The following is a 24001-nucleotide window of genomic DNA, read 5'->3' as shown; positions in this document are numbered from 1 at the left end:
GGTCCTCCTGTATTTCACTATAGTTGACAATTTTGATACTTCAGATCCTCATAATGGTTCTTAATTGGATTTTCTTCCATCAGTCCACACACCTTTGATGTGCAGTCATCAAAACGGAGGCCTTAACAGTGATGAATAGAGAAGGAAGCATGCTTTGCTTGTCATATCAAGACAGCCTCTTGTCTCACTTTCTGACTGCAATCTACTCAAATCCCTGGACCCTGTGGTGGAGAACTGCCAGTTGTCCTTCATTCCATAGTTATGTCTCCAGTTGTTTCTGCTTAAATCCTTATGAAACCCTTCCACAGGCATTCTTCCAGTTACCAGACTATTGATGGCAGCCTTCTCAGAATGCTTTTTGAAAAGCTTTGCATCCACCTTGCAACATTTTTATTATGTGAAATTTTCCCATAAAACAGAATCAGAAATCTAGTTAAGTCAAAATATCTGACTGACCGAGGCTACAGACTCTGCTACCCTAGGAAAAAAAATGGAATTACATTGTTCTGAGTGAATTGTTCCTGAAATGTTCATGTTGTAACTTCCCTGTTTTCTTAAAATCTCTGTTCCATTTAGAATGCTTACAACTAGTTGGAGTATTTTTTCCATTGGTTTTGGATGTTTGTTCTGTGAATTGAACCTGCACTGATAGATCTGTGATTTTCAGCCGGTCCTTTCTTCCTTTTGGAAATATATTACACGGAAGTCCTTCTGCAATCATTTAGCATTTGTATTTTAAGGTTCCTTTAGAGAGGTGTTTTGGGAGTTTTAAGTACCTTAAGAAAAAGTTCCTCAGATCCAGTTAGCTGAAAACATCTAATTAATCCAAACTACTGTCTAATCTGTTCTTTCCCCCCATACTTCATGCTGAGGCCTTGACCCACTCTTGTTAATATTGACTTCTTTAGCCACATGAACATGGCTGATATTTCTAATAAAGGAGTAGTATTTACTCTTTAGCTCTTTTTATTGGCACATCTTCCCTTACAAGTGTATTTTTCAAGCTCTAAAGTCATTTTTACCCTTGTATAGTCTCACTAGCTCAACAGAAATTCCTCAGAGGGAGGATTTTTTACTCCCTTTGTTTTTCACTTAAAAGACTGAACTGACTTTTACCAGGTCCATACCTGTAGTAAGATGGATAGCATTCCTGATTGTGACATAAACTTGTGTTTCTTATCCATCCAGATCTGTTTTACATTAAGAAAAAATAAACAAACACATTGCATAAAATCTTCATTTTCAGATGGATCTGTAAGTCTGCCGTTATCATATTGCTGTCTCCTAGTACCTTAGTTCTCTTGACACATTTCCACTTCCCCCTGCCCATCTTCTCAAGAGATATAAACTCATACTTGAAGTCTTACACTACAGCATCCCTTTCTCTGTTTTAATTTACTCATTCATGTCGGCTGCACATTACAGACAAGATTAAGCAAAGTATGATAGAACATCCTTAGCTTTAAGTATATGTTTTCATGCTTTACTGAATCAAAGCTAAAATTATGAATCAAGTTTAATTTTCTTTTGATGATTTTCCAAATGTTGTGGTAATATCCTTCCCTCAACAACTAATTTGTTTAATATTCATGAACATGCAAGATATTTTAAAACTATTCTCAAGTTGACCATCAGCCCATCCCACCTAAACACTTTTTAAAACACAGGACTAAACTTCACTGATGTTAATCAAAATAATGTAGAGAATTTTAATGTGGTTTAGCTTCATTTTAAATACTGACAGGAGTTCAAAAATAAGCTGAAACTTTTATAAATACAGTAACTGAACAACACGCATTACAGTTTGTTAGATAATTACTTTTAAACATGTTTTCTTAATTAAATATATATTTAAGAAGCTGTATTTGGATATAGATTTAAAATACCACTGAAATCTGGGATATTAACAGTGAATTTAGATTTGAATTAACCTCTATAAATATGTAATACAGAAAGATTCAAATGTAAGTATGATTTTTTATGTATTTTTTAAAAAATATAATCACCGTTCTGTGATCTCCTAGGGCTTGCTTTACAATCAGCTGACATGAGTGATAGTAGCAATGGTGATGTCAGTGAGAGTCCTTGTTAGAGTGGACATTGAATCAGGCCTATTAGCAACAATTTCCAACTATGAGCAACTTGCTTTATAAAAGTTAGTTGACATAATTCCTAAAAAAGCAGTGGGCTATTCCTAAAGAAACAAATGCATTGCCCCCCCCAAGCTTAGCTGATCCTTTCCGATATTAGAACAGGTAACCTAATTATCTGAATCTGCCCATTTTGGGTGATAAAAGGGACATATCTCCTTGCTATCTAAATGCCAGTATACAAAAAAAGACCTAATGAAGCTGAACCCACAGCTCCAGGAAAGAACATTTTAGTTCTATTATTCTGCAAAATTGCAAGAGGACTAATACAGCCTGGGGAAGATTGTAAAATGTATTATCCTTAGCTGCACTTTCCCTTATGGCTTGATTCCAAAGCAAAGCACTTTACTTTCATTCCCTATAAATATCTTTTCCTGTCATCCCCTGGTTTATTTTACTTTAGGGACATGATCAGCTTTTATCTGCTTTTAAAGATCCATTTTTGACAGAAGGTAATGACATTTGGAACCTTTTGCCTTCACTATCACTTTAGACTTTTTGTGCCATGAAATTGCTCTTTTTTTTCTTCTTAGTTTGCAGATGGTGAAAGCTGATGGATCAGCCTCCTTGATGTTTCCCATTGGGCACCAAGAAATGACCAGGCAAAAAGCCAAGTCTGAATGCGATCAACACAGAGACAAAAAAATTCAACAATGTTGGTTTTTTTCCTCAACTTTTTACTTAGCTAAAATTTCATATTGACTCTACAAAGTGGGAGAGACTGACTCTCTCCAAAACCATTTTATTTAACAACCGAAAGCTGAAGTCCTCCTTTACTGTGGATGGAGGACACACTCTCTGATTAGTCACTTTGCATACTGTGATGTTTAAGTTTAAGGGAGCAATGAACGATTCAGGGTGCTTGCAGGGCTGCCAGACCCTGGTTGCCTGTATAGTCCCCTGAGTTGAAACTGAATATAAATCCTGAATTTGTCTCCTTTATCCATGCTACTTAACCTGTGTATCTGTTCATCAGCACCAGAACCCCCTGGATCATCTGCCTGCATGCACTTTGATGTTGGTAGGCAGTATGAGTAGTCCATGTCCTGTGTTCTGTGAGCAGTTCAGTGGTATGGAGTGAAGAATTAATGCTCTCTGACTCCTCTGCAGTCATATCTGGCATAGCTGAGCCACTGCAAGGAGCACAATTAAAACCTGATATAGCCTGGTAAAAAAAAATAGTATCTCCTTTAGAGAACTTAGAAAGCATTTAGAAACCATAAAAGGTTGTGTGACTCAAAGAAATACATCTGGGGTGCTGTTCATATGGACTTCACCTAAATCTGCACTTAACCCTTATGACTAATAGCAGGATATCATACAGGGTCTTAGTGCAACTAAAAATAGGCTGTTTCCCACTAACATTGAAAGACAGTCTAATATTCTATTATATATTATGTTTCAGTGCTGCTTATGTTATAGAATGAAAAATTACGCTAAGAAAGGTGTAAAAGATACAATAAAAGTTAGATTAAACCAATTAATAATTTCTTGGAGAATATTAATTTTATAAAATGAAATAAGGGATAATTTTTCATTAATGTTTAATTTTATGTTCATAATTTTCTATTTATTAAATGTTTTTTTAAGTTCATATCTACTTAAATTTATAATCATCACAGTATATATACAGCACTATGAAAAATAAACACATTTTTGTGTTGAAAACAGTGTTGATAACACAGGGATGGTTTCGTTCCGGCTGAGCAGTGCTTACACAGAGCCAAGGCCTTTGCTGCTCCTCACAGCCCAGCAAGTGGGCTGGGGGTGCACAAGGATCTGGGAGAGGACACAGCCAGGACAGCTGACCCAGACTGACCAAAGCGATATCCCATACCATATGACATCATACTCAGCATATATAAAGCTGAGGGAAGAAGAAAGAAGGGTGAGGGAAATTCAGAGTGATGGTGTTTGTCTTCCCAAGTAACCATTACACGCGTGATGGAGCCCTGCTTTCCTGGGGATGGCTGAACCCCTGCCTGCCCGTGGGAAGTTGTGAATGAATTCCTTGTTCTGCTTTGCTTGTGCGCGCGGCTTTTGCTGTACCTGTTAAGCTGTCTTTATCTCAACCCACGAGTTTTCTCACTTTCACTCTTCCAATTCTCTTCCCCATCCTGCTGTGGGGGGAGTGGGTGAGCAGCTGCGTAGTGCTCAGCTGCTGGCTGGGGTAGAACCACAACAGTCAGGCAGGTTCTAAAAACGTTGCTACTGAAGTGGTGGTCAGTGAGCAGAACATACATGCTACATTCAAGTATCTGTTTAAAATTTAAGATTCAACAGTAAACAAAGCATCTGCCTCTTGACACCTAATATGTTTTTCCCAAAGGCTTTCAAAACGAGCAAGGAGCATGATTTTTAACCTGGGAAAGACTCTGAAATTGAAAAATAAAAATGTTTTCATTTGCCAGAAATGTTAAATTCTCTTTTGGAGTTGCACTAATATATAGAAGAAAATTCACAAGAGCTAAATTATGACTAATAAGTAATTCTCTTTTCCAGAACAAGGGCCGGAACTAAAGGTTTTAGTGCAACTTCCTGAGAAATGAAATTAAACTCTGTCACTTAAAAAATTATGAGTAACATCTGACATATATTAGCTTAACACAATGGATTTTAATGTCTTAGATCACACACCAGGCAGATCTTTTTTTTATGAAGTCATGGTAAGTGCTATACATAAAGCTGGAAAGTGTATCACAGTAAGTATATGTAAGTAACTCAGCCTATGGGTCAAGGAAAGGAAGCATGGGCTGAAGAAGTGAACGTAGATGAAAAAATTGTGTAGTTTTGGTTACAATCCTAACTCTTCCACTCTTCCGTTTACTGTCATATTCAATATATGAAGTGATTTCATATATATCCATCAGTAGTTTCCTATGTAAAGTGTGGATAATACAGGTTAGCAAACTGTCTGGCAGTAGAAGAGAAGGGATAAACTAGCTAGCCTATATAAAAAGTATTATTAAATATTAGGAAAAGGCAATCTGTAAGACAGAAGGTACTAATTCAAGTTGTGAGTAAAGGCCCAATATATATAGCATGAAATTAAAAGTGCTGAATTAAAATAAATTGTTGAGTAAGATTAGTGTTCCTGTACTGTAGCACCATAGAAGAATTAATGTCACGTCATATATTTTCTGTTTTACTCATGTGAAATGGTAAGGAAAAGACATTGTATTGGTTTCAGCTGGGATAGAGTTAATTTTCCTACTAGCAGCTGGTGTAGTGCTGTGCTGTGGATTTAGGCTGAGAATGATGTTGATAACACACTGATGTTTTAGTTGTTGTCAAGCAGTCAAGGAATTTTCAGCTTCTCATACTGCCCTGACAACAAGAAGGTGGGGTGCACCCAAGAAGGGTGGGGGGGGACACAGCCAGGACAGCTGACCCAAACTGGCCAAAGGGATATTCCATACCATATGACGTCATGCTCAGTATGTAAGTGGGGGAGTTGGCCAGGAGGTGCGTGGCTCAAGGAACTGGCTGAGCATCAGTTCCAGGTGATGAGCAAATGTGCTGTGTATCACTTGTTTTGTATATTATTGTTATTATCCTTTTCTCTCCTAGTAAACTGTCTTTATCTCAACCCATTGTTTTACCTTTCTCTTTTCAATTCTCTCCCCGGCATCCCACTGGTGTAGGGGGGAAGTGAGTGACCGGCTGTGTGGTTGTTTTAGCTAAACCAAAACAGACATCAAAAAGAAGGATTAACTAAGTGCCATCCACTTGTAACTGTTTCATTTTATCACGGGATTTTTATTGTAAAGTCATACATTACTCACACTAAAATGTTTTGCTTTTTAGGTTCAGATAAACTCTTCTGGTTTAGAATGCCTTTCCCCTTTCAGCCTAATCAGAAAGTGTTTTTCTTATTCTGAAGTCTGGGAATTTTCTGCTTTAACTTGGTACCATCAGTTCTATTTTAAATACTTTTCATGGGTGCTTTTTGTAATGAATTATGTAAACTGTAACTGATAGAAAGTGATAGTGGAAAAAAAAATGCCTTGAACACAGGCAGATTAGTGAAAAATAGGTATACAGGCTATGGTGAGTCCAGTATTCTCTTCTAACTCTTATGTCCTTTGCCAGTTGTTGCAAAAATGCAAACTGTTTCATAAATAGTTACTAAAAAATATTATTGAGGAAAAAAAATACTTTATCTTAATGAATGTTCCTGTAATTTAGAGTTACACATTTTAAAATAATAAGTACCAGTACTTTAGTGGTTCCACTGAATAAGTAAAATATAATTTTCATTGATACATTACTTTCCATCATAGGCATTTTAAGGAACCTAGCAATTAATGAAACATCCCTGGTCATGTGTCAGTACAATTGAATCATATGTCATAGAATCATATAATCATAGAATGGTTTGGGTTGGAAGGCACCTCAAAGACCATCTAGTTCCAACCCCCTGCTGTGGGCAGGGACACCCTCCACTAGACCAGGTTGCCCAAAGCCCCATCCAACCTGGCCTTGAACACTGCCAGGGAAAGAACATCCACAACTTCTCTTGGCAACCTCTTCCAGTCTCTCACTACCCTCACCATAAAAAAATTCTACCTTATATACAACCTAAATCTACTGTCTTTTAGCTTAAAACTTACCCCTTGTTCTATCACTACAGGCCCTGGTAAAAAGCCTCTCTCCATCTTTTTTTAGAAGCCCCCTTTAAGTATGAAAGGCCTCGGTAAGGTCTCCTCAGAGCCTTCTCTTCTCCAGGCTGAACAACCTCAACTCTTCTTAGCCTTCCTTCATAGGAGAGGTGCTCCAGCTCTCATCATTTTTGTGGCCCTCCTTTGGACCTGCTCTAACATGTCCCTGTCTTTCTTGTACTGTGGACCCCAGAACTGAATGCAGTACTCCAAGTGGGGTCTCATGAGAATAGAGTAGAGGGGGAGAATCACTTTGTCCACCTGGTGGCCACGCTTCTTATGCAGCCCAGGATATAGTTGGGTTTTGGAAGAGATAAGAGCTATAATTTTATATTAGAGGAAAAAAATTTGCACAAAATTCTCAAATTATCATCTTCAAAGGCAAAATTCACGCAGCAGTCAACATTCAATCAATTCCAGTTTCCTTAATGAAAGTTCACAGTGTACAGACTGGAAGAATCTGTGTGCGTATATGCACTGACTGGGCAGTCAGTCTCCTTAAGATTTACCAATTGTTAGCATTAATGCATATGGTTACTGAACAACCCAAATCAAAAGTAGCTTGTCTGAATCATGAACACAGATATCTATCAAGTATGGATCTATGAGGTGACTTCTTTGAACTTGTGGGAATGGTCATGTTGTGCCTTTTTGACTTTGAATTCACTGAGTAAGAATATGTCTTGAATAACGAGAAGCTTCCTGTAAAATTGCACTGTTTGTAGTATCTTAAATTTTTCTTTTCTGTTCTGCATAAAGTTTCTGGTCCTGAATTCTCATCTGGTAGTTTTAGAGGAACACAGTTCAAGCATAGGGCTCAATTTCAGAAAAGTGCAATCTTTTTTTAAGCATGAATATGACGTATATTAGGCCCTGTATGAAGTTTGAAAGCAGGTTATGCTATTAGATTAATATAACTCTAGTCTGCTGTTTGAGATCCAAGGAGATTTTAGCCCACCAAAGACACAGAAATGCCTATTTCTTCACATGAGTTTAAAAAAAAAAAATTAGTACAGTTTTAAGAGTGGAAAACTCCCCCTTCTTTGTGCACTGATGATGATTCATAAAATCAGCTTTCCAACATATCATACAGAACCACAGCAGCTCATTTTCCAAGAGATATGACATATATCTTGCATGTTTTTGTGGAATTTGCTCCACAGTTGTGCAGTAAAATGCATCAGTGCTCTTCTAGTCATTGCCTAAGTTAAGGTTAACTTTGCAAGTGCTTTGCTTATTAAAATTTGGTGATAGGCTTTGTTCCTGTGCATTACTCATTTCCTTTACTTGAAACATTTTAAAAGAGGAAATGTGTAGCGTGAGGCCTATATGACCTTTTCAGCACATCTGTATCTTTATTTTGTTATTGATTGTCGTCTTTACTTTGGCTGAAAATATCAAAATGAATCCTGAAGTGACTAGGTACATTTTACTCATCAGGTGTTTTTTCATGTCAAGCTATTCAGTCACCTTTGAATAGCATTTTTCTTCCTTCTATAGATAATGATATCTCTTCCAGTGCAAGCTCTGAACTATGCAATTTCTTCTGTGAAGACCTGAACCACTTTCCCTTGACTTTTCCCCATTTTAGCTGGTTTTACTGGCAAATATTTTAGTTCTATTTTTCTGAGATCTATTTTTTCATTCTCATTGCTCTCACTAAAATCATTATCATTTGTATTCAGAAGTGCCCATACCCTCAATATGTTGTATAACCTGCAAAAAAACATACAGAAGAACAAACACCCAGTACCAAGATCAGCCACTATCTTGAAGGTGCAGGCGACTTCCTTTTATTTTCCCTCATTTGTTTTTTTGTGGAGAAAATGACATCGTGAAAAAGAAAGTTAGATTGTAATTAAGCAATTGCTACCCATTGTCTGAAATCAGTGTTGTTTTCTTTTATTATGGTAATGTCTAGAGATTTTATGAGTGAGGTGCTATCTTGCAACATGCTGTGTCTGTTGTGACGTCCAAGGTCACAAAATTACTGCTATTCAACTTTTTTGTTTCAGTGTCAGTGAGGCTTAAGGACATATCTGCAGGTAGGTGTGAGTTTATGTGCTCTTCTAAATTAAGGTCTTAGGCTTTGCTTCAACAATCAAATCTAAGTAGGTATAGAGTGTAATTGCCATGGCCACGCAGTTCTCTACTCACAGAAAATGTGATTAAATGCTGAAGTCTTTGCTGAAAAATTATACTGAAGATAGAATGTGCACATCTGTAGGCAAATAATTTGTTCTTAATTCATTAGAAATGGCATGTATACACTCAAAGAAGAGAAGAGTGTCTCTGCAGCCCTAATTAATAGTGGGTAATATTTGAGTAGATACTGGATTACAAAGTAAAAAATATACTTGAAGGGACTTTTAAAAGATACTTCTAATATATACTTTTTTACATTCTTTTAAGTATATACAATGTTAATGATTTATTTATTTGTATGTGTTATATATATAAAAATATTCCCATACAACCTTACTGAAGTGTTTTACTACCCAACAGTACAACTGTTCAGTTACTCATGAACAAAAGAGAGTCCTATCCCACCATGGACGGCATAGGGAGTTTTCAGGAAAACTAAGGGAGCTGTAGCCTTCTCTGCTCTCTCACTCCTGTATGCACTTGGAGTCAGAAAATTCTGGTGGTTCTTCATTCTGTGTTCATTGAGTAATTTTCTCCTATTTGTGGTTAGTCACCTAAAGGTAACTTCAAATTTTATATCCTTTAAATTTATTATGAATGCTTCAGATTAAGGGTTTGAATCAAGAGGATCTGGGGGTGCAGAAGATAACTTAAAAATTGCTTTAGCCTAGATTAATTTAAATCCACTTTAATAAATAGATGTTCTTCTCAAAGCTGATGGAAGCTGATTGTTGCCTAGGGAAGGAGGTAAACAAATCCAGGCAACTAAAAAAAGAGTCAATGGGTTAAACAAAACAAACCCTAAGAAAAAGATTGCTAAAACTGTGGTCTTATCATTATGTGTTTACTCTGCTCATAATGACAGTGACTTAATCAAATTCCTGCCTGATGTGAGAGGCATAAAGGAGAATGGAGAAAAATTCAAGTAACTTATACTTTGCAAAAACCTACAACAACAACAACAAAAACCTAAAAGAAAACAAATCCAGCCAGGTCTCTACTAAATAAGCTGAAATGATCTCCTTTTCTCCGGGAGGACTGTGCAGTAGAATAAAAAAATTTCTATTCTATGCAAGAAAGGGGCTGTAGTGAAAAAATATGCCACGTGAGTGGAAGCTGTCAAATAGTACAGCAATTTCTTGTAACTTTTAGTTTTGGTTTAATAAGAGAGGGGATACGATTCTTCCTTGGGTGCAGTAATGGCAATACAACCCTAAATTCAGAGTTTGTAATAGCCCTGCTTTTTATTTTTAGATGAAACAAGAACTCCCCTGGCCCCTTGATGAAAGAAAGAGTGCTGAAAGCCGCAGACTTGGGAAGCAATTCTAAATGGGAAGCACTCATTTGGGGGAGCAGCCATGTGGCAGCCCCTCTTGTGGCTCAGCCCTCCCAGGGGAGCATTTCGTCCCCCGGCTTGCTCTTCTCTGCTCTGCAGAGGCCGAGCAGCTCTCAGCAGTTATTTTCCTCAGTCCCCGACTGCCTCCAACCCCCATCCCAAATAAAGGTAGTTTCCAAAAGGCTTTCTAAATAGCACAACAAACAGAAGTTCTTGATCATAAGAACTGCAGCTATAATAATGCCATTAACTCTCAGCCTCTACCCCCCGCTGTGCTCAGATGCCCACTGCTGCTGCCACCACGTTAACAGAAAGCAATGAAAGTGCTTTTTTTGGTCTTCACCAGCTGTGTTAATGTAAGAATGCTTCTAGTTGCAAATACTTCTCTCCACTACCTGAAGCTATCTTCACCTGTGCCACTCTCTCCGTAGCACATACAGGCCTGCGTGAAAGACTTCTAACTAACCCACTCTGGGTTTTGTTTGATCCTTTTGTTGTAAGGTTGTGGGCGTTTGTTTGTTTGTTTGTTTGTTTTTTAATATGGACTTGACGGTGAAATCAATATTTTAGCCTCATTCCCACATCCTGTCCACTGTCCACTGTGGCAGAGCGGAAAAACACAAGAAAGAACAACAGGAAACAAAAAGATAACAGGACAGAAGAAGAAAGCTTAGAGGCCAATAAAAAGGAAAAGTGGCATAGGGAACATACTTCAGAAATAAGTATTTTTCAGTAGAGAGTCTTAAAAAATACAGGTTTTTTTGAATGTGAAATAATTTTAAGTAGCAGTGTCATAAATTTTTCACAAAATATCGGTATCAAGTCTAACAGAGTCTACAAATTAAGAAGCAGATATGCTCATTAAAATTAATATTTTGCAAATGAAGTGTATCTGAAGCACTTTGAGCAACTATCTGCTTTTTGGAAGTTACTGATATTTGGTAATGTTTGGTTATTTTCTCTATATTACCTTTTGTTGCACGTCACAGAACAGTAGGGGTTGGAAGGGACCTCTCGAGATCATCTAGTCCAACCCCCCTGCTAAAGCAGGATCACCCAGAGCAGGTTGCACAGGATTGCCTCCAGGCGGGTTTTGAAGATCTCCAGAGGAGACTCCACAACCTCCCTGGGCAGCCTGTGCCAGTGCTCGGTCACCCTCAGAGTAAAGATGTTTTTCCTCATGTTCAGATGGAACTTCCTGTGTTCCAGTTTGTGCCCACTGCCCCTTGTCCTGTCACTGGGCACCACTGAAAAGAGTCTGACAACATCATAGGACTGATTTAAAACCTATTCAGAATAGGACATATGGGAAAGGTAATTTAAAAAAAAAAAAAAATCTTATTCAATTTTTGAGACCAAATCAGAACAAATACTCTGAAAATAACAAAAACTCTGGACTTATATAAACCATGATATGGGTCTGGCTACCACTTTTACCTGCAGGCCTGGAAGACTTTAGTGTAGGATAATTTAGGGAACTATCACGCAATCATTTTCATACAGTGGATAACTATGTTCTTCAAACATTATCATTGTTCCACACTCTTTGTTATCTTATACAAAACACTGTAAGATAGAATAAGGAAGTAGATTAATGGTAGCTTAGCACGTATAAGCACCGCAACATTAAGTATGCAACAGGTTACTTGTGCTGACACAGCATTAGGTTAGGCTAACTGGAAGCAAGATGACCAGGAAATACTTGTGATCTCAGAAAGAGGTGAATTAGTGCTCTCTGCAGGTAAAAAGGTCAGAATAAATAACCTAACTTCAAAGTAGCTCATAATTTACAGCCTATAAACTCATGTGATTCCCTATATAGAGTTACGTAGTTTTATATTAGTGCTTAAGATGATAAAAGAAAGATCTATTATGACATAGTATTGCTCTGACTTTGAAATCTGTTAATGGAGGGGTTCGTATCTTCTTGAAACTTCTCAGAACTGAGCTGTTAAGATTTTCCTTCCTAGGAGATTAAAATTCCCTACTACCTAAGTAGTGTTAAATAAATGTTAAAATAATCACTTTTGTCTTTTAATATTTTTCCCTTTTTTCTTGTCATTTAGAACCCACAGTGTCACCAACTGTCACCAATGTGTATGCTTCATATCACTGTATTAGATATACGGATTATCATATCTACTTCATTGCTATTTATTTACACCGTAGGTTACATCATTAGATTAAGTAATATTCTTTGTATCTATTGTACTGGGTCTGGCTAGAGGGGAGTTAATTTTCTTCATAGTAGCCTGTATGGTTCTGTGTTTTGTATTTGTGGCTAAAATTGTGTTTCTAACTCCGTAATATTTTGACTATTGCTGAACAGTGCTTGCAGAGTGCCAAGGTTTTCTCTTTTTCCCGTTCTGACCCCCCAGTGAGTAGAATGGGGTGGGTAAGAAATCAGGCAGGGACATAGCCAGGTCAGGTGATGCAAATTGGCCAGAAGGATATATTGTGCCATATAACATCATGTTTAGCAATAAAAAATACTATAAATACCTTAAACTTATCTTACTGGGGAGATATGCTTGAACCTTTGTAATTCTTTGCTAACTCTTTGGGGGTGTCAACAAAAGAACCTCTGTATCTCAAGGTGAGTGTCTGGGTGTGAATGTTCATAGCCTACTGTACTGCAGAGATGAAAGGAAAGGAACTTTTGAGCATATTTTCATAAGCAGATCACTCCTGAGCTAAGAAGGGACTAGATCACTGGAACCAGGCTCAAGCATGGTAGGCAAATGCAGTACTCTAACACATTTAATAGTTGTACCAAGCTTTCCATACAAGAGTTTAGAGGGGAACATGTGTCTCATTCTTCATCAAGTCAGGATAATCCAATTTCTGTTGAACCGTAAACATGTAAACTTGGGATCATTACTGGACTTGTGTTTAAGAAATAAAACAACACAATATATGTATGTAAAATAGGCTTTTACAAAACATAAGGCATGAGCAACTTTGTCCATCTATCCAGGAAATCTCAATAGGATGCTCTGTCTCTCAGTGAGAGATACCACTTAGGAAGCATACAGACACCTGGTTACTCCCAAACCTGAAAACTTCAGTTGCCCTCCCTCTGTACCCTCCCTAAGTCTCCTCTGTTATTCTTCAGATGAAGGGAATGGAAACTGTCTGTTCAGCAGAAGATACACTCAAGATGAGAGTGCCCCAAGGGTTTTAAGTAGCGTTTTAAGTAAATTTTAATGATGTCCTCTTTATTGTTGCCATTAACCCTCCTAATGGTTCCCCCATATTTCCTTTGCTCTCCTGGCTGCCACCATACACTGAATTGAAGATTTCAGATGACTGCTAACAATTGTCCCAGGATCTTTTTCCTGAGTTATAACTGCTACTTCCAGCTTTAGCATCATGTAGTCATAGTGGGAATTGTTTTTTTCCCTAGATGTATGATCTTGCATTTACCTACACTGAAGGTCATGTTCACCTTTTTTACCCATTAATTCAGGTATGAGAGATATTTCTAGAATTCCTCATCATTAGTGCATCTGACAGTTACCCAAAGCTTAACATCAGCAGCAAACTTGGAGATTTCACTGATTCCTCCTTCCTTTAGGTCATTGCTGAAGAAGCTAGCTAAAAAACAATCCCAGCACCAGTCCTTGAGGGACTCCATTACAGACTCTTCTCTACCCTGAAAAGTGAGAATTAAGCTCTCTGCTTTGCTTTCTGTACATAAACCAGCTTTACGGGTCCCTATTAAGGGACCTATCTAGCAGTTCCATGGCAATTTAGTTTCTGTAAAGCTGCTTCATGTGAAATCTTGTTAAAGTATTTTGAATATCAAGATATTTCTACTATATCCCTTTATCTAAATGCCTGTTGACACCCTCACAGCTCATATTTCCAAAATACTGACTTAAATATTATGCACAAGTGTTTCAAAATGACACACACATTTTGTTCATCAAGAAGTATAGACATTCAAAAACACTGACGGTATCTGTTTACATAGTCTCCCTCTTACATTTTAAGATTTAAATCAAAAATCATGTATTTGTATCCTTGAGTTTATCTACAACAAAATGACTTTACATTCACAGTTTCTTTCAACACACTCTTTCTTTTAAAGATTTTGTTTACCAAGATAATTTCTTCTCTGTTACATGCAAAATTTCACATTAATGTAGATAAGAGTAATCAATTAATGTGTGAATTACTGGACACTGACAGAAAAGAATTTTTTGCACATGATGTCACACCTTAGCCTATGAATTTTGGTTGTTTGGGGTTTTTTTCCAAAATTAATGATTTTTTTTTTTTTTACTTTTTATTTTTTATAATTCCTAATTATATTATAATTTCCTAATATTTCTGCTATTTTCTTCCCCTAGTTTGCAGGGTTTTTACCTGGATTTCATTCTTCTTCTAGGTTTCCAGCATGATCTAACATTTCCTTCTTTAATTTTCATCTCAGTAAATCTAAATCTCTCTTTGACAGAATATCTCATAATTCTCTGTATACTTATTTTTCATTGAAGATTGATCCTTTCAGAGGATGTTATTTACTAGAGGTGAAAATTCAGCTTTTGTACATTGTTTAACAAATGGTCTATCTTCATCTCTGTGACTTGAATGAGCAGGTATATTCTGTTGACTTTCCCAGGGGCAGTGTAAATCCTATTAACTCATCTTCACTGTTTCAAAAATGTCATATGTTTTTATGTTTTTCTAGAAAATAGTTTAGAAATAATTTTCAAACAAAAATATCTCTAATTATTTTATTTTTTCACATAATTCCTAGCCAAAAGAAAACAACAGAAATTATACAATAGCAATAAATGCTATTTATTATTCCATTATTCTTTTATCTTTCTCAAATTTTTACACTTTGCACAAATATTGTTGTTTGTACAGCTGTATTATTACACCATTTAATAGACATTTTACTAGGCTGCTTCACCCTGAAAAGTTGCCCTTTTTCTTCATATTTGATTATTCATGTCATCATATGTGACTGCAGTGAAAGTCATTGTTCTGGGAAATTATGCTGTTTTCAGCCTCCACATAGTCTTTTTTTTCTTTTTTTTTTTTAACACTGCAAAAATGTATGTCATAACACAATTTGAGTTTATAATTTATGACCTCCTTTTTCTCTTGGATAAACTTGATCTCAAAGATAAAGTCTCAAAGATAACTAGCAAGAACAAATATTACTGGAGGGGTGGGGGAAAATATATACTGGTACAAGCAGGACATTAGTGCCCCCTAATGAAACTGTAAGCCTGTTGAAGAAAGTCAGATGTTTGCTACATTGCAGGAAATTATTTTATTTAAGAAATTAGGAAAATAAAATCAAACAAATTTAAATAAACCAAATTTATTTTCCATGCCTTTTCTTTTAAAAGGAGCCATCTATCATGATCATTCTTTGTTACTTCTGGAAAAAAATAGAAAGTAGTGTTAATATTTGTAATAAAAGATGTGGGACTCTGCTAATTCAGCATTTACAGATTCTGAATGTTACATCTGCATTGCCCTGCCACCTTAAATCTCCGAAAATTTGTTAGATCTATGGTCCTTATTCATCCAGAGCAGAGTCTTGGAGGCCAGTGTCTAGCAGACTGCTAAAATCTTCTTGTCCCCAAGACAATAACTCTAAATATATATGGATTTTTTTTTTCAGTTCGTAGCAACAGGAAAATGTTGCAATACAGTTTTACCCTAATGATGATGCCTTAGAATATATGTATAAATCAATCTAATCTCCAAATTTTAATTTAAAGGTGATTATTTTGTGACTGAAAATAATTTAATTTTCCATTTAGAGTTTAAATAATTGACAGAGGTATGAGAGAGGGAATTGCATTCTTTGAACAGAATTGCCAGCTTGGTTCCACTTCTGTAATCTTTTATCACTTCTATGTGTAAATGAAAAAGAACAGAGATCTCAAATCCGTTTGCAGGGCTAGTACTTAATAAAACAAAGGTTTAAAGGTAAATTGATTCAAAAGGGTTGCTTATGCAAAGTCAGAAAAAATCAGGGCAGTATAGTGATTGCAAAGTTTTGACATTTTTATTGAAATAATTGACGTATCTGTTAGCTGGAAATGCTGAAACTCTTATATACTTGTATTTTAAGCAAAAGTTAGATAAATAAAAACTAAAATGCTGACATATTTGTAAACTTTAACATTCTTTCTTGTAGAAATATACTGAAGTATCCCCTTGTCATTCCCTGTCCCATCCTTCCTATGAGGGAAAGAATATTGTATGAAATCTGAAATATTGGTCTCATCTAAATGGAATTTTTGGCAGCATTGTCATTTGATCAGTTTCTAATATTTTTTTTAACTTTTTGCCATGTTTCAGACTGACTTTAAAAAGCAACTGTTTTTCTCTCTCTTTTTTTTTTTTTTTATTTTCCTCCAAAGCATATAAAATCTGTGACAACTGATTTACATTTGTATGTAAATCCTTCCATGCAGAGTGATCCCATATCTCAGTTGTCCAGTTTTCATTTGGTTTTGAGTGGCATTTCTGATTTTCAAATGAAGACAAAGTGAGGCTGAAAGCTTGTCATAGAAAAAAGCTATACAATTTCAAATAATATTTCATGTGTTCTGTTATATTTGATATCAGGTATTTTTTCACGTTTTGGATAGACATTAAAATAAAATCATCAACAGTTTTAACAGCACAAAGTTATAAAGCTTTTTACCATTCAACATCTTGGGAGCATTTAAATTGTTTTGAAAGAGATAGTCTTATTTCTGTAGCACTCACAATGGGTAATGAGGAACAATATGAACACAATGACCAAAATTTGAACTCCTGTTCAAATAGATAGATCCAACTATATCAACCTTTGAGAAAGTAATTACATGCTTAGTTGACCTCATTTTCAAAATCCAAGAGCATTTTCCTCATCATTCTGTGTTATCTGTCAGCAATTGTTAAAATAATTATAATGAAAAAAAATGAAAGTAAGAAATGCATTGTACATCCTTTATTTTATGTCTCCATCACCTTGTTAAATGTCCAATGTGAAAAGTTAATTTGGTGCAAGAACCTGAATGGATTATCACAGAGGTCTAACTTGGATGCCTTTCCACATGTGTTTAAAAGAATATAAATTTTCTTTTGTTCAGTAGTTATCTTGTGGGTCAAGTACAGAGAACAAGAAAATAGGAGTGATCAAATCATTTAAGGATCTAACTTTTCATCTGTGTTAACTTGTTCGAGGCATCTTGAAAGATGGAGTACAGTAGTTTACTTATCATTCCTTTTCCCCAAAACAAACACATAATTGTTGCCCTACTGTTACGTTAGCTGTAAAGCATGATTTTTCAAAGGGTTCTGCACTGATGCAATTCTTCCTCTGCAAGTCAGGCTCAGCTTCTACAGAAAGTTTTACCACAAATTCCAAAAGGAAAGGAGCAAGACAGAGGCCAAGGGTTTTTGGAAGTATGTGCAGAGTATTTTTAACATTAAAAAATGTCATGCTGTCAAAACGCTTTGTACTATGCAAAGATAGCAGGCTTATGTTTACATTTGACACATTGAGCACAAGGTAAATGCTTATCAGTACTCTTTTACAACTTCTTTGGCCTCAGCTTTCTCCTCATTTTGTGCACTATTTATATGAATGAACTCCAAGGATTTCAGATTTACTTCTTCCTATCTTCTCCTTTAAATTGAGTATTCTCTGTCTGACCTGCGTATCTGATTTCCCTTTGCTCTAGCTGATGTGGCCAACCAGAAATAACCCCTACGAGGTGGTAACAAATGGCATAGTAATGGAGATATTTGAGGGTTTGTTTCTTATGGTCTGCTTTTCACAATCTCAGTTCAGAGTGCTGTCACATCCATAATATAGCTATACAGGAGTACAAATGTTTCATAAAACCGAATTGGATTTCACATACAGATTTCCCAAATCATTCCAAAGACTTATAGACAAATTATCTTGGTCTTTGTAGTATTGATTATATAGGTTAGAAATAGAAATAATTACTGCTTTTTAGGCATTCCTTACACTTTCTGCTATGGATACAGTTATGGCTAGGATATTCCAGGGTTGTAAGAAAAGAGATCAGTTTTAAATATGAGTTTGCCTAAAAGAGCCAGACATTTAGCAAGATGACCTGGAGACTGGGACTTTTAAAGCACTTAAATTTCAGAGAAACAGGTGCTATTCCCATTTTTTAATAGTGAAAGCTTAATGATCTTGTAAGTACCTTCAGCTGGCTGATCTGCAGAACAGGGGATAGTAATACTTATCAACTTCCAAGATCTGCAGTCAACAAAGCATTCAATGATTGAAATAACACTCATGAAATACAGATCTTAATGCTTTAATCCGTATTTGAACATGACATTTCCCATTTTTCATATTATTTTGAGATGTAAATTTTTGACTATGTGTGTGTCCTGGTTTCAGCTGAGAGGGTTAATTTTCTTCATAGTAGCTAGCATGGGGCTGTGTTTTGGATTTGTGCTGGAAGCAGTGTTGATAGCACAGGGATGTTTTTGTTCTATGGACCTGTTGTTGCTGAGCAGTGCTTACACAGAGCCAAGGCCTTTGCTGCTCCTCACACCGCCCTGCCAGTGGGATGGCTGGGGGTGCACAAGGGGTTGGGAGGGGACACAGCCAGGACAGGTGACCCAAACTGACCAAAGGGATATTCCATACCATATGACGTCATGCTCAGTTTATAAGAAGCTTGGGGGAAGAGGGAGATGGGGGGGTGGCAGCATTCGGAGTGATGACGTTTGTCTTCCCCAGTAACCATTACACGCGTGATGGAGCCCTGCTTTCCTGGGGATGGCTGAACCCCTGCCTGCCCATGGGAAGTGGTGAATGAATTCCTTGTTCTGCTTTGCTTGTGTGCACAGTTTTTGCTTTACCTATTAAACTGTTTTTATCTCACCCCACGGGTTTTCTCACTTTAACTTTTCCAATTCTCTTCCCCATCCCGATGGGGGGGAGTGAGCGAGCGGCTGCATGGTGCTCAGCTGCCGGCTGGGGTGAAACCACGACAGTGTGCTAACTAGCATTGACAACCTCGGGAAAGATTGCTGGAGACTAGACAAAAAGAGGAGGGTGCATTTCAATGGCAGTTGTTGAATATTTTAAAACAGTATTTTTCCTCATACATTGCAGAGGTTATAGATATCATGAAATGGTTTAGATAGGATGGAACGAGGTTAGACTAGCCGATATCTAAGCCTTTGTTCCAGACCTTTTTCTTTTCTGTGTTTTGTGGCCCCTTAACATACAAACAGATACAAAGTTTTTATTCCTTCTTTAGAAACAAATATATACTGTCAAAAACCTGTGTCTAATATAGAAAAAGTAGTTTGCTTTTATTCTATCATTCTGAATAAAAGCTAAGGAAGATGGAGGAGAACCATTTCCCTGACATTTTAATTTTCTTCTCAAGCTTTCCATATTGGCCTATAAGGCACAAATCTATATGCACAGTAATGTTGCTGTAATTGCTTAAATTCATAGAAACTGTTACGTTGTAGTAAATTTACTACTGTTTTCAGCTACTGCTCCACTCTGGCTTTTACACTAATTCAATCAGAGCAGCAATAATGTTGCTACTTCCTCCTGACCTTTGTCTTTTACCTGCTTATTTTGCCATTCAGTGTTATCAGTCGAGTTAAGACTCTGATTCTTTCCCATGTGAGCTATATCTGTTCCTGCCTTGTCCTGTTTACTTGTCACAGAGAACTCTGCATCAGCATGCTGTTTTCATTACTCACATGGTTCTTGCTATTTCCCGTTTTCTTCTGTCGTCAGCCTCCGCTAACTAGTGTTTTATTTACTGATTGCTATTATCTTCACTTTGCTCCTATGATCTACACTTTTTTTCTCCTAATATTAAGGGGGAATATAACAGAAGCATGTGCATATAGGGGTGCAAAACCAGCTAAATGATTCAATATGACTAACTAGCTTATTTTCTGAATGGAAGGCGTCATGTTATACTCAGCTCACCTAATTTTAACTATGTAAAAATTAGACATTTGTGTTAAAATATTTTTCTATGATGCTTCTTTAGTCAATGACGAATTATTGACTGCCTCCAGAAGAAAATTCTTCTCCTCACCATTAGATTTCTAAAGTTAGGTGAAAGTCTTCCTTTACTCTCAGTGCTAGCTGCTAGCTCTGCAATCACTTCTGCTGAAGTAAACTGGATTCATCTCAGATTTCCTTTCTGGATACTTTTAATCTGCCCCAGTTTTTAGTATAATCTATTAAGAAACACATCTCTGATTCTGACTTAAAATAGGATTCTCTGATTCTGTGTTAGGAACTGCTGGAAAAGTAAGTGAATGTTGAGCTGCAACTACCCAACAGCACACAAGGTATTGATTTATCTGGAAAGGAACCTCAATGCTGTCTGGTGGAATCTTTCTGGATGTGCTTAAACAAGGGAAGTTATCATTTTGCTAGTGCTGGAAGGGTTTCCACTTTTGTTGTTGTAGTGGTTGTTTTTGAAAAAAAAGTCTTCCTTCAAATTGTGGGAAAGGTAATATATTCCACTTTTGCTTTCTGTACTTTTTTTTTCCCACCAAGCCAGTCTGAAGAATTACAACTGCTAATGACAGCAGTGCATTTTTAATTACTTTCCTGATATGGATCGTTTAACATGGAGACAGATTAGTTTCCAGCAATCCATTTGGATCATTTCATTGAACAGTTAATTTTAATTCATATTTCTGAACCCTCTTCAAGGGTTGTATAAAATCCATGGGGGTTTTACGCCTTTTTTTTCCCCCTTTTTGTTATAGGCTTATCAGAAGTCAGAATTTAATTAAATTGTGAATGCACAAAACAGCACAGATATTAGCTCATATGATAGGAATCCAAAACTCCTCAGAACCCTTTGTCAGAGTTTCATTATGGTCTTCCATATAAAGTAAATGTATCAGTTACTTAATTGCATTCAGTTACCCATTACTGTATTATTTTGTACATTACGCATCCCATCTGTTTCGTGATCACTGCTAGGAAACTCTTAGTTCTTGTCAGGTGTGTATGTGCAAGTTCTTGGGTAGTGTCTTAGAGCAAACACCCTTCTAAGATGACTCCATGAACAGATCTTCCTACTGCCAGTAAATCCTCCAATGCAATGAGATCTACCAGACATCAACTCAGAGTTTTCAACAATTGTTATTTCAATATATATTTAGAGCCCCAACTTGAGAAATGCTTAGGGACTGAAAGTAGATATCATTGTCCAGTTCCCTTCTCTATCTTCCCACCTTCGACATACCCTAGCCTAATGGAGACATACGTTACCTAGCCCTCTGAGCAGTTATAATATGACCCTGAAACCAGGGGCAGGGTTGGTTTGGTTTTGGAGGGTTTTGGTTGGTTGGTTGGTTTTTCAATTAGCTCAGACTGAATGAATTTGGGGGGAAAAATGGAGACATTGTGCCTTTCACTTCACTAAAATACAGGCCTTTCCAAATTTGTTGAACATTTTTGTGTTCTACAGCATAGTTTTTTTGTCATCTCTAGTCCAATTTAAAGAAAAGAAAATTGCTCGTTACTTACATCTTTAATACTGTGCGCACTTTTAAAATTTTGTGTTCTTGTCTGAGAACCTCAGGATAAGGAATGTAATTCTAGAAAACTGAAGATTCAGCAAGTCCTCCAAGTTGGACTGTCCTGGAAACAGGTGAAAATAAGGTATATACAAAGATGATGTAGTCCTCTGCTAAGTCATGACTCCTCTGCCAAGATATTTCTTGCTGGGTCAAATATGCATGAGAAGATGTTTGAAGAGAAAATCGCATATTAGTGATATATATTATGCTATTTTTAGTCAAGCAATATTAAATAATGGATTACACAAAGAACCATATATTTTAACTACTAAAAATTCTAATAACTTATTTAGTAAATGAACTCCATGTTTTTCATTTCATATGAAGTTTGACAGCTGGCTGACCACTACCACATATCTTCCATATCCTCAATACATGCAGTTGGAAGAGTTAAAGGCAATCATTATGCAGAATTTTAATTTTTTAAATGTGACATTACCAAGAAGTTGTTCTTCCATATAAGCTCCCTTTTAAACTTCTCTTTATGGTGTAATAGTAAAAATAAGCTCATAGTCTGTTTCTGCACTTTCACTGCAGATCCATTTATTTGATTTTCTACCTTCCTCTATGGAAGTCTGCATAGCAAAAGGGGCAAATCACTTGGACATCTGAAAACAGCTGCCATAAGAAAGCTGATTTTCATTTCATTTTGATAGGGGAGGGCAAGTCTGTGTGGGTAACCAAAACATTTTCCCACAGATAGCTAGCTATTACTGGAATATCAGTCTTTAGGTATGTTTGTGATAGACTGGGTATTAGAGGAATTATCTGAACACAACATCCCCTCCTTTCTATGTCAGCAGTCTTTGCACCCTGTGCTGGAGATTGATTGAACAAGAAAATAAATGCAGCTCAATAAGGCTATAAAATCTGTGGAGCTGCAGATGTGGATGCAATATAAATGAACTAAATTGTGAAGTTGTTGGGCTTCTACCACAGCAATGACCTATTTTTTTTAAAATTACCCAATCTCAAATTTCACTAGTATGACTATAGTAATAATTTAAAAAAAAAAAAAAGTGTATTATCAATACTTAAATAAGTTGCCATATTTCTCTGGTTTTGAACACATTAATAGAGTATTTGCCTTTATACCATTTAAATTATTTTTAAATCACAGTATAATTGTTTTATCATACAGTTCACAAGTGGTATCATAAAACTAGAGCTTAGAAAATAACATGCAACTGATTTAATTAGTTTCCTATTTGCAAAATTTTGCCAATAGAATTGAATAATCTGGTTTATTATTTTTAATTTTATATTGTTTTCTCCAGTGAATAATTTCTGTGCTGTGGGCTGTTCATGACCTGTGAATACTCACGACTTGCACTAGATGGATATTATCTCTAATTTGGTAGTACCATCAATTAATGATCACTCTTTTTCTGAATGGATCACACCATTTCATCAGTTTAGTCATGTAGCAAACCGATCAAATCTAACTTTAAAGAGTCCTATCAGTCTATAGAGGAAATGGAAGTGAAACAGAAAATTTAGAACTATAATCAAAAGAAAAATACACTACTAAGTCTGCAGAAGGAGAATGAACAGGAAGAGAAGTAATTAACTGAGGAATAAAAGAGGAGAAGCAAGTGAAGTCAATGGCTAGTGGAAGGTGTGCAGTTACAGGATATAGTTGTCATTAAGAGACATAGAAATGGCCTGATAGAAACTTCATAAAGTTCAACCAAGTTCAACAAGCACAAAGTCCTGAATCTGTGATGGAATAACCTATGTACCAGTACTGGCTGGGAGCTGACAAGCTGGTAGGAGTGTCTAATTGCTGTCTTCAGCTACTTAAGGAATGATTGCAGAGAAGATGGAGCCAGACTCTTCTCAGAATTGCATAGCGAAAGACTAAGCAATAAACACAAATTGCAGCAACTGAAATTCCGGTAAGACATAAGGAAAAAAAAAAAAATCACTATGCAAGTAGTCAGTGCTGGCACAGGTGTTTTTTCCAGAGTGGTTGTGCAGTCTTCTATACCTTGGAGGTATTCAGATCTTGCCTGGACATGGCCCTGAACAGCCTGATCTGATTTCAGTTAGCCCTGTCTTGAGCAGGAAGTTGGACCAGATGATCTTCACAGGACCCTTCCAGAATAAACTGCTCTGCT

The sequence above is a fragment of the Balearica regulorum genome, chromosome 1 (genome assembly GCF_011004875.1).
Source record: "Balearica regulorum gibbericeps isolate bBalReg1 chromosome 1, bBalReg1.pri, whole genome shotgun sequence".
NCBI classification, from domain to species: domain Eukaryota; kingdom Metazoa; phylum Chordata; class Aves; order Gruiformes; family Gruidae; genus Balearica; species Balearica regulorum.
Note: the sequence above shows the minus strand (reverse complement) of the source record.